Genomic DNA, 10,627 nt, shown 5'->3' on the forward strand with positions numbered 1-10,627 from the left:
TCTCTCTCTCTCTCTCTCTCTCTCTCTCTCTCTCCCTTGCTTTCTCAACATGTTATGATATTTGTATTTCCGTGTAGAAATCGTGAGGATTTCTGTTTTGTTTGATAAAAATTAAAGCCCAATTCTATCAATGTAAGATTTGAATCTCGGTTCAATTTATTCTTTATCTTCTTCTAATTCTAAGAGATAAATGATAAGTTAAATCGAGATTAAAGTTAAGCTACATTGGTACGAAAGTAACAAACGAGCGTAAGTCAGTTATATATTTAATTGTGACTTAAATCCATTATCAGATTAATTATTCGTTTTGATTTTGTTTGATAAGATACATGTGTGTGATTTACGCAGTATTTATTTTAAATACACAGAAAGAACGATTTTATTAAAATGTCTAATAAAAATTTAGCTAGATACAGATCTGAAAATAATTTGTTAGAACATCAAAATAATTACGTAGTAATTTCAAACATGATGAGCAATGCTGCAAAAAAGTTTTGATTTTAATCAGTTTGAACATTTGTACATAATTATTTTGATAATTTCTGATAAAATTATTTTCACATCTGTATCTAACTAAATTTTTTAATTTCAGCATTTTTAATTTCAAAATGTCCTTTCTATGTAGCATGGGAAAAATTAATTTAAAGAATTTATCTAAATCGCATAAATCTCAAAATGAGAAAAGTAATTCCATTTCAATCTATTTCTTGTATCGCGTATTTTTTTTTTATTCGGAAAAATTTAAATTAAAGTCTAGAAAAATTCTAGACATAACCAATACTTTAATAAATAAAATATTATAATGAACAAATGATAATGAACAAATAATATTTATTCTTGACAAAGAAATGAAGAATAATAAAGTAAAACAGTATTTTGATTTATAAAAAAACTAATTAATTTGTCATCAATTATTTTTAATTTATTGCTTTAAAATAGTCAAGCTATTATTTCTCTTTTTGAGATCTTTTCCGCTAAGATTGAAAGTTTCAAACCGCAGAAAGCCATCGATCTCACGTTTGCATGTGACAGACAACAACAAGCTTGTCATCTCTCCGTCACGTTGCGAATGTAATAATGGAGAGTCAGCGATGTCGATCGCGGTCGATCGGCGTAATTCGAGCGTATAAAGCCGCTCTTTAGGCCGCAAAAGCGCTCGGACCGTTTCCACTTCCGGCTCGTTCGCGATGTAATTACATCCGCCGTTGAATCGCGATCCATCTACGTCATAGCTCGCGGCCAGCCGTCTACGCGCTTTCGTTTCCGCGCACGAGCGAGCGTGTATGCCGTTGCTATTGTGTGTGTAAATCGTATGTGGGTGCTGAGTGCACAGAAAACCTTTACAATCTGCAGATTTTGTGTGATCCACAGTACATGGTGCGCATCGCAAGCTACATCCATCAACGCTCTGTCTGTACGACAAGACTATTCCCGTAATTAACACCAGAATCGCGAATCTAAATTAACCCAATCGCGATTCAAGATAAATCTAATTCTTTTTACAAGAAAAGTTGTCATCATAAAAATAAAATTACTTGTAATTATGATTATTTATAAAAAAATCACTAAAACTCCACGTACAAATCCAAATAAATTGGACAAGAAAAATTATCAGATGAGTCAAAAATGTCACAGTCGCGGTTCCAGTATATTAATACTCCGTTGTGGCGAAAATTCGATTTCAATGTATTTCGCAACTGTCGATGCGAAATATTTTATTTTTTGTGAATTCAATTATAATGAATGTTTCTATGTTTATTATATATCTTTTGAAGAATTGATTGATAAAAATTACTAGCACACTAAAGGATTTACTGTTGAAATATTTCAGTACATTTTTTTGTCAAATAATATAATTTGAGAATAAATTGCTTAATTAATTAAATGTCGAGATACTTGATCCAGATTTCTAAAATGCGAGTGTAACATAATTAATAAATAAAAAATGCTTGTTGTTATAAATATAATAATTATAAATATATATATATATATACATATACAATTATAATTGTTGAAACCATTCGTGTCACTTACTATAGAAAAAAAAAATTCACGCGGCTTTCAATATTAAAAGTGAAGTATTAAAAAAAAAAAAAGAATTCAGAGTACTCACTAAATTCAGCGTGCGTCAATCGACCGAAATAAGCGCGCTATTTTTGTGGCTATAAATGCATCCGCTGAAAGTGTACGCAAACTTTTTCGTTATCTAATGGTGATCCGATAGCGAGCCTTTTCAATGGAAAAGATTTCTTTTGACTCGCGCAGAAAGACAAGCGTTGTCTGAGCTGAAGGCGAAAAGAACGAAACAGGAAAAGAATGAAAGGACGTAGAATTTTATAAAAATTTGAACATCGTTAAACTCTCGATTAAACTTGATTGAGATCTGCCGTATGTTTCAAGTTAAGTACAAAGAAATTTATATTTTATTGTTTATCTTTTGTTGTTAGATATATTTATTTTACAGATTTTATAGAAATAAAATAAACATAAATTTTATGCGATATTTACACAATATCCAGTGTATGTTGTTTTCGTGACATGCAAGAATTAAAACTCCATGTAATAAAATGACTGCATACAGTAATATTATGAGAGTTTCAGACTCAAAACTCCTGCTAGTCCATTAATACTAGATTATCACATTAAATTCAGATTATCACATTAAAAGTGTAGAGAAAATATAAAATAAAAATTCTTCAAAACGTATTAATATAGAAATATGTATGAAATAAAACAATACTTACAATCGACTTGTAAAATATAGCGAAAATTCTTCTTTTGTTTCGTTAATTAATAAAAACTATATATCTGGAAATAAACTATGCATAATCAAAAACAAAATAATTTATATTTACAGCTATACCACACTGATAAATTAATTAATATATAAAATATCTAAGTACGATTTAATTTCGTCCTAAAATAAAAACTTAGTTATACTACTTAGGTATATTTATTTCTACCGATTACAACTATCGTTTTACTGAAAAATATTTATTTCAAATATAAGTTTCAAGAATTTTTACTGCATATATATTTTTTTGTTTCTAACACTGCAATAATCCGAGATGATATAGCGATGAGTAAACAGGAGTCTCATGATCTTGAATATAAAATCAAATGAATATCGACCTAGAAGAATGATACGTGATATATCTATCATTTATACGCGCGAGAAGCCTACATAAAGATGCTCCTCCGTCCATTTCAAATCGCCGCATGTCATATTTCTCTCGCGGGCACGCACATAAGTTTCACGTACGTGCACGCAATCGCGCGATCAGAATGCAACGCGACACCCCGCGATCCGCTCGCTCTCGTGGAACTCCGGCCGCTCGTTCGTTGCAAATGCAATCTTCCGCCGCCGAGCTCATCTCTCCGTGATTAGGATGCCAATTGCACGCTTCGAAAACGATTACGGACACGAGTCGGTTGTCACGGTGAGGCAACAGCATCGCTCGTGTGCCGTGTGCGGGGGAGAGGCTTAGCTCGGTGAGACGGATTGTTGTTCGCAACCTTGTTCGAATAAAGGAATCTCTAATAGAAAATAGTAAAACTATATGTACACTTCGAGTTTATCGCGAGATTCCGTAAAATACTTTTGTTCGACGAAATTGTGATTTTGAGTAATATAGAATCCGCAATATAGTAATATAGACGCTGAATTTTAGAAATAACGGAAATCGAATGATATCAATTTACAACGTACGTACGTTTCTGATTGATCGTTTATTAAATGATACTCTCGTCACTGTCCCGTCGCCGTCGACAAATGGCTTAACACGGCCACATGTGTGCCTCTAATAATAGTAACTAAAAAACTGCCCCGACTCCAAAGAATAAGGACCTAAACCGGTTTATACGTTCTTCAACCTTGCGTCTTATAGGCTCAGACGTGACGCTCTTTTACGAGAAACGGATTTCTCGATCGCGTTCGACGTCGTAGAAATAAAATCTTTTCGACTGTGATTTATATACGGAAAGAACGTGCTAAAGTATCGAAAGTTTTTGCTAAAGTATTTAAAATTTTGTCTAGATATAGATATAAAAATAAATTCCGTTAGACCACATCAAAATAATTATGTAAGATTCTCAAACTGATTGATATAATAAATATCATATATTATAAGTATCTACATAATAATTTTGATAGTCCAAAATTTTTAATTTTTTAGAAAAACTGTTCTTAATTGTGTCAAGATTGTAATTCCAATAATTACCGATTATTATTAATTCAAAATAATTGAAATTTGTTTAATAAACGCAACATAGAGATATTAAAAAATAGTTACATTAATCAATTACAACATTAATCAATTAATTTAATATAAGCATATTGACAACTTAATCGATTATTTCATTGAAAAACGTCACGTTTATCCGATAGAATACAATTGAGCTTATTTTTCCAAAATATTCTTCATCGTTATACGCTCGCATACATTTTCAACCGATAATTCATAATCGCAGAATAAATGGAGCTACAACGTAAGTATGCAGTATATAAATTTATCTGCAGGAAGAGGGGAATCCGCGACAGTGTTTTATGAGCAACGTCTGCCGAAGAGAAAGAATGCCGGCGCTTGATACGGCCGCACGTGTTCGCTTAATGACGCTAATAAGACGGTTCTTTCCCTCCCCGGAATGCGTGCAAACAGTTTTAAAGTGACGACTCGAATTACATTTCATCGTGGAACAATGGCCGTTCATCACAGCAGCACACAATATACATATATAAAAAATATTAAATGTTGAAAAAACAGATGGATAAAAATTACGTTTTCCAACTTTCTGCAATTTAATAAATAATAATGAGGCTCTGTAAGTATAAAACAATATAGGCAAAAGAAGAATAAAGAGCCAATAATTGTAACAAAGAAGTTTAATTTAAATCATAAAATTCATATAATAATTACAAAGGACAAAAACACGTTTCGACTTCGCTCGAGTCATTCTCAATGTTGCGGTAAACTTATTCAAACATCCGCTATAAAACAAATATATATAATATTGCAAAACTCATTATACTTCTAAAATATATATTTTTCATTTTGTGCGCTGCGAGCGCAATAATATCAGAAATCAAAATAATAAGAAAATAATACTCTAGAAAGTGACTGTGAACAAAAGAAAATTAATACTTGACACATATAAATATATATAATATAATGATGTATCTTGTCAGTTATATCAGTAAATGTGTTGAGAGTCCATTAATAAAAAAGGAGAGAAAAAACGCAGAAAGATAGTAATCCATATCGTGGTAGAATACATTAATTTTTAATCGAAGCAAATTTGCAGTAACGAACATCTGTAACTTGTTCTATTTTTTGAATTAAAAATTAAATTAAATATTTCTACTTAATAATCTTGAATAATAATCTTTAATTGAATACAATTGATTGAATAACCAAAATTAACATTTAATGTACATTTAATTTAAAATGTACATTTAATTTAAAAGTTACTTAAGTATACAAAGCTAAAAATGTTTTCTTATAAACGTATCAAATATGTTTTCAATTAAACAGGAACTTGCAAATATTGATTTTAACTTTTAGTAACAGTGAATACGATAGGCGAAATTCTTCTCGGAAGACAATATGGTACACGTGCCTAGAAAATCGTTTACACCACGTGCAATTTGAAACGTCTTCACTACTTTTCCCATGTTCTCGTAAATAATACTCCCACCTGTTCGAACGAAAGGAAGTTTGAAAAAAAATTCTTGATGTACCTTCGAAGAAAACTTTAATGTACCTTCATTCACGGATGAATTCTCGGAATACTTGATTCCGAGGAATTTACGCGGCTGGATGAAGAAATTGGATTATATTTTATACCATGCAGCAAGATCTTCAAGAGAAGTCTTAAAGATGTTTAGAAGATGTCTCTACGTTTTAAAGACATTCCCAAGAAGTCTATTGGAATAAAGTGTGATAATAATAACAATATGCGTTCTTCAAAACATTTACATGATAATGTTTCCGCCAACGTAAATTTATTACAAGTTCTGTATCCGCTGGTACTTCTAAATTTTAAATGTAAAGTTAGCTCTGATATATCTTCCTTTCGAATTGTCTGTAATTTAAACGTTATTGACAATCTGAATATTAAAAAAAAATACTTTTATCATGCAAAATTTATATTGACTGTGTTACAACAATAATTCTTTATTATATGATTGGTTTCTAACATTTAAATCCATTGAAGAAGTAAAAGCAAGAACCAATTATAAAAAGTCATTATAAAAAGTCATTAAGCATTCACTGAGTTGCTTTGTTTGCACTGAACGGACGGATGTTTTGCTGAACATTTTAATTTATAGACAATTATGATACAAATTTGGATGAGAATATTAATCTAATTAAACAAGAGAAATCCTATACTCGGTCAAAGCGTATATTAGTGCTTAAACATTTGTGTGTGAATTTATGTACATATCTAATTCCGTAAACCGCGCGCCGAAATCTTTTTCGGACTTGAAAACGTAATCATGAGTAAAACCAAAACAATATCACTTATTAAATTAATAAGCAATTTAACAATTTTTGATAATAAGTATTTTTATAAGAATATTAATAATCTGATATTAATGACAATCTTAATACTGCGAATAATCTACTGCGAAAAATCTTTCGAAATCTGTTGTCTATGATTTATAGATGGTCTTCTTATAAATAAATAAATGCTATGATGAATCATTTAAGAGATTCCTAAAAAAATATTTTAAATCGATAAATATCGAGAAAACATAGAGTTTTTTCCGAAAAAAATTGATAAATAATTCTCATTATTGTTCATTTAATGCCATCGAGGAAACTACTGTTGAGATCCATCGATCAATCATTAACGTTCCCAGTGATGTTTTTAATTTCTACTGTTGTCAGTGGGCGAGTATCCGATCGGAACGGGACGTATACGGATTTATCTACGATCTTTGGTGGTGAAGAGGCACGATTCGACGGTGTTTTCGAGGAACTCATTGACGTGACTGCTGTGACGAGGACGTGGCTCGCACAACGCGGGAAACCTAAATACTTCGCGGACATGTCCGCGCCGACGGCGACAAAAGGCCGTTACACGACCGTGCCGACGTGAGAATGTATAAATGTGCGTTTAAGTAATGCGACAAGGGATCGTTTGAACCGCTTGTCATAACGATCACGTGATGAAAAACAAGGACTTTGCACCACATTAATCACAATCAATTTTTTAAAAAACTTTTTAAAAGAGAAATATGCATTATATAATTTTTTTCATGCTGTTTCTTTTTATGTATGAAAAATTTTTCAATCAGTAATAATTTGCTTATCTTCAAAAAAAAGACAGTTAAAAATGATGATCACAGTAAAAATTTTAACAGAAATTGAGATGTAAATATACTAAAAATATAATATATATAATATATAATTTAAGTTGTAAATTTAATATAATATAATTTATACAATAAAAAAAATTAAAATTCATGCATATATATATTGGGTTGGCAAGAAAGTAATTGCGTTTTTTTGAAAGGCATCTATCAGTAAAAACCGCAATTATTTTCTTACCAACTAATATAAATATATTTTGATAGAACAAAATTTCAGTTAAGAATCTCTTTTTTAAATTGCGATACGACAATTTTTAACGGAGTTATGAGCAATTGAAGTCAAAATGGTCCTTTTATTTAATTCGCGACAACTCAGTAATCAAAAATCGTAGGAATATTAAAAAAAAAACGATTTTGTAGGGAAAGTATCAAGCTTTCACGATAGATAATCGAAAATTTTCTCAAATTTATTTTGGGCACGTTACAAACCCACAAAGTGAGAAGAAAATTTTCCAGCTTTTTCAGCTCGTAGTTTTTGGTAAAAATTATTGAACTCATATAAACTTAAAAAATATGGTAAGCTTTTAAAAATAGAGATTTCAAGCTTTAAAATCTCTTTTTTTTTTAATTTAAATTTCATTCATTATTTACGATTATTAACGAAGATATTGTATATACACAACTTTGAGCTAAAAAAATGCAATTATTTCCTTGCCAATCCAATAGTTATAATTATAATATAATTATGTAAACAAATATAATATTTATTAAATATGATGACAAAGAAATATCAAACATTTTTAATAAGTCAATCAAAATTTTAGAAAAGAGAGAAAAAATGAAGAGATCTAATTAAATTCAGTTTAACCGAAAAATTTTATACTGAGATCGAATTGTTAGCCCCAAGCTATTCTCCGAGGTATAATGAAAATAAGTTGTTGGAATATCCGCGGTACAAGTTTAGAACGAAGTACAATCATGCAAGATGGCGAATGGCAAGGACGAAGTGGCAATCTTTGCCTCCGGCCTTACGATGCGATGAGTATCGGCCGGTCCAGCTCGCAGTTTATTTTCAAGCGAGATCTTCAATAAACATCGAAAAAATAGATCCACTTTAGCGCGAGGATCCCGGCCACGTGTTTTATATACCGGCGTCGAAATCGATTGGAAATGTGAAGCGGATCTAGAAATTTGTCAAGGGAGGGGCCATTGACTCGCCGCAAGCAAAATTTCTTTAATGTCAAATATGAAAAGACAGAATATTAAATTATTATTTAAATGATTACATCGAAAAAGTATTACTTAAATGTATAATTCATAAAACGTTTTAATTAAAATTTAAAATCATATTAGAATATAAAAAGAAGAATAATATAATAGAATCTGTTTTATATCTATAAAAATTTCTTAAGTTAAAAAATATTTTTGGAATATTAAAATTGTGATTAAACACTTCAGAAATATTAAAAATATATATAACATTTTCTTGTAAATATTTAAAAAAAAAAAAAGAGACTCGAAGGGGGTTACAGCTCCTCTTGAATCCACCAGTGGTTATCGTTTTGTATCAGAAATTGATCGTTTTGTTTACGTTGAGCGCAGATAGCGAGTTTAGCACGCGATGTATCATTTCGCGAGCGTGTCGTCGCACCTGTTTTCAACCGCCACGCGTTGATGTCCCGCGCGCGTGGGCTTGGATGTGACTTGCGGATATCGTTCGGGGACGCGTGCAGTATCGCGAATCACGCGTTTTATTTACAATCGTTACGCGATCAGTCAGTTTAATAAATTTTTATGCAATCTTATACAATTATACTAGACTTGTAATAAAATATTATGTCATTTATATTTATGAATTTATATAACTTTATATTATTTAACAACTATTTATTATTTAATGTAAAATATGACTTATATGACACATTTAAAATGTAACAGAAAATCAAATATCCAAATTAATAAAAAGGGAAATGTAAGACTTATATATATTTTGTTAATTAAATCCTATAAACAGTACTTAATAAGTTAGAATTTTGCATAAACAGTATAATCTATTTAAGAATACTAAAAATATTGTATATTAATACTGAAATCTTCAAAGAATTTACAACAAAAATAAAAAAAAGCTCATGACGAAAAATTTTATCGTTTCTTCAGTTCAACGCGAGCTCATATCGAGTACTCCAATTTTTTTTTTACCACAGGGGTTGGAAGATAAAATTTTAGATTTTATACGTATGAAATGTCAGATACATATATGCGACACATTTTCCCTCGCGAGAGACGTATCGTCGACGCGAGAGTACTCGCGATTTGTCGCACCGATCGAATTAGATCAACATCGTTGCGTGTTAGCTAGCACGGTTACATACTCACGCTGCCTTCGGTGGTGTCGTGTTTGTCATGATGTAATCCGAGGCGACGTAGCCGACGAAGAGGAAGAGAAAGTGGAGAAGAATAAGAAGGGGAAGGACGCGTCGTTGCAGCCCCAAGAAGTGACAATATTTCGCGTATCGTCACTGTATCGCGTGGACCACCGGGAATGGTCTCAGGCACTGTGTGTGTCAATAATCGACGTTTGTTGGCGAACCATCCAATTTTTCGATCGGAAGCAACGAGGGAGAGGAGAGAAGGAAAGAAATCGAAATAAAGGAAATGATGGAAACGCGTGAGCGTCGCGACGCCGTCACGCTGTCACTCCTCGATGAATAACGACGACAAGGCGAGATGATATCGCTAAAAACGGAGCATCGGAGTTTCTCACCACGATACACCGAACGTATGCAACACGTAAGAAAACGTGCGTACCATCGCGCGATTGCGACGCGACTAGTTATACAGACTGATTTCCGCCCACGACCTAATCGCGGCGAGTCGGACGGACGGACGGACAGACGGATGGGAGAGAAAGAGAGGGAGCGTTTCGTTCGTGAGAATGGAAAGAGATGAAGAAGGAGAGAAAGAGAGAGGCAGAGGAAAGTGAAGAGAAGGATATCGAGAGATGCAGGGACGTTTTATTGCCTAGGCCCGCGATCTAGGGCCCCTCTGTGATTTATTAGACGACCGAGAGAACTTCGCCTTTGCTTGCTCTCTTTCTTTCTCTCTGTGGTTGCAAAAATTGTTACGAGGTTAAGAAAATTTAGGATAAATGTAGTTTTATAAGCGTCGTAATGAATACTGAATTATAAATAAAAATTCTTTTTGTTACTTATAAATTCTATGATAAATTATTATACGGACTTCATATACTTTTATTGTTATGTACGTATAATAAAAGTGTATATATGTGTGTATGTGTATATATATATATAT

General features: G+C 32.0%; 1 protein-coding gene across 2 annotated transcripts in view; it reads right to left on the minus strand.

Moving 5' to 3' along the window:
- LOC108692922 (tumor necrosis factor receptor superfamily member wengen) overlaps positions 1-10,132 on the minus strand; it is a 25,302-nt gene extending 15,170 nt beyond the window's left edge. Inside the window, exon 1 of one of the 2 annotated variants that reach the window (XM_018201498.1) lies at positions 9,692-10,132. The gene's annotated coding sequence lies outside the window, so the exon portion shown is untranslated. Of the gene's footprint in view, positions 1-9,687 lie in introns of both variants that reach the window. The other variant, XM_018201499.1, reaches the window with a different exon arrangement.
- Positions 10,133-10,627: the final 495 nt, after the last annotated feature.

The sequence above is a fragment of the Atta colombica genome, unplaced genomic scaffold, assembly GCF_001594045.1.
Source record: "Atta colombica isolate Treedump-2 unplaced genomic scaffold, Acol1.0 scaffold83, whole genome shotgun sequence".
In the NCBI taxonomy this organism is placed as follows: domain Eukaryota; kingdom Metazoa; phylum Arthropoda; class Insecta; order Hymenoptera; family Formicidae; genus Atta; species Atta colombica.